The sequence below is a fragment of the Rattus norvegicus genome, chromosome 14, assembly GCF_036323735.1.
Source record: "Rattus norvegicus strain BN/NHsdMcwi chromosome 14, GRCr8, whole genome shotgun sequence".
Lineage (NCBI taxonomy): Eukaryota > Metazoa > Chordata > Mammalia > Rodentia > Muridae > Rattus > Rattus norvegicus.
The window spans coordinates 71922701-71924584 of record NC_086032.1 but is presented as its reverse complement, the minus strand read 5'-3'; positions in this window follow the sequence as shown (position 1 = coordinate 71924584).

The following is a 1884-nucleotide window of genomic DNA, read 5'->3' as shown; positions in this document are numbered from 1 at the left end:
TAAGAAAAGCACTTCTTTCTGTATATATCTCTTTAAAGTTTGTTTGAGTGTATCACTATTTTTTTGTAGTGCACACATAGATCTCAAGTTTTAAGTGGCCTTTTTATAACTGCAGCTGGAAGAAAAAAAGCTACCCAGCAGCTCAGTGTGTTAGTGCCAAATCTGGTTCTTTTAAATGTCATGGCTCTCATCCAGCAGGAGATAGCACTGTACAGAGAAACTAAGCAGGAAAAAGATGGAGAAAATGCCTAATTATTAGCTCGCTTTAAAGATAAGCCTGTTTCAGGCATATCCTTGTTGATTAAGGAGAAAGGTTTCCCATTGTTCCCTAAGTCATGTTAATTTCCCTGTCATGACTTCAACCCAATGTGCTCACTATTCTAAAGGGCAGCCACCAATAACCTATAAATGCTTAAGCACACTTGAAAAAAGTTAAGTTAGCATGCACTTAGTATATTTTGCCAAAAAGTATGCATATATATAGATAGATAAACTCAAGTATCAAAGAAACCTATATGATAGGAATTCCCCCCACTCCACTTTTACAGAATACAAAACACAAATGGTTAAGAAATTACACCAAGTGCCATCAGTGTAAATGGTGGAACAATAAAAATGGACTAAGAAAAGCTTATTCTGCTCATATCATGCTGCCGTCAAGATGCTTAGAATCAACATGCACCTGTCGATGTTAACTATTTAGAACTTTCCCTGGTGTTATCATTTTTAAGACACTTTGTACAGTGGCGAGCATGCAGTTTCTCATTCAGAATCTGCATCTCAGCACACACTGAATTATCTTGTGCCTGTTTAAGTACTTTCCTCTGTGTGAGATTATATTTCTTGATTTTTTTTTTTGAAAAAGTGTGCCCATTGGTTCTCAACCCATCACCCATGTACATATGAATGAACTTGAGAAACAGCAGTATGTACAACCATCTAACAGGCATACTTAATTAGGACTACTAGCGCCTACACCACTAAGCTCCCAAGAGAATCATTTGAAACAGGTATGTTAGGAAGAACTCGGCAATAGTTTTCACAAAGGAAGAGTGACACATTGTGTTATGAAATATCTACACTGCTTATAAATCCTTATCAGGCAATAATGAGCAGGTTCCAATCTCTTCAAACTTCATGTTTGAAATGATCTCAACTCCCACTTTATACTAGTTTCTTCCAGTGTCTATGGCAAAGACTGAAGCTGTTGTGTTGAGTACTAATGCACATGTAGGGTATTCTCTCTTCTTATATTATTACATTGCACCTCTAGTATATTATTATGCACTTGGCTGTTACAGGATGGCTGAGGAGCTACAGGTCAAGGCAAGTCCATTCAGACTCTCAAACAAGTGAGAGAATGTGTGGAGTTTGGCCAGGTTTAAAAAGTAAGCAAGGAAATAGGTGTAGACCAGAAAGGGTGACACAACAAGAGCTACTAGCCATGTTAAAGCTTCCCTCATTTCTCTGTGTTTTGGATGGAGTTCTCCAGGAGCACTGCCCCTGGGGTTTACTTTCATTCTATCGGTTGGCCACCACATGGCCTTCTTTCTAGAGAGTCAGACCACATTTGTTCAGCTCCGGTTGTGGTTTCACACATAAGGCTTCCAGACTCTACGAAACATACCTAGGTATGAATACTGACTGTACCTCTTCTCTCCTTCATTTTATATGATAAAGGCATTTCTTAAGTGATAAAGGAAAACTGATGTTTAGAACATATTTGATGTCTTTTGAGGGTAGCAGATGTATTTGAAACATCCTGACAAATTCGTAAGGGGGAACTGAAAGCAATTTCCTTCATGGGAAAAGTCGGAGAGCCAGGTCAACAATCCATGACTGTCCCTGCTGGAGGATGGGACTCAAGGCCAGTGAAAACATTAA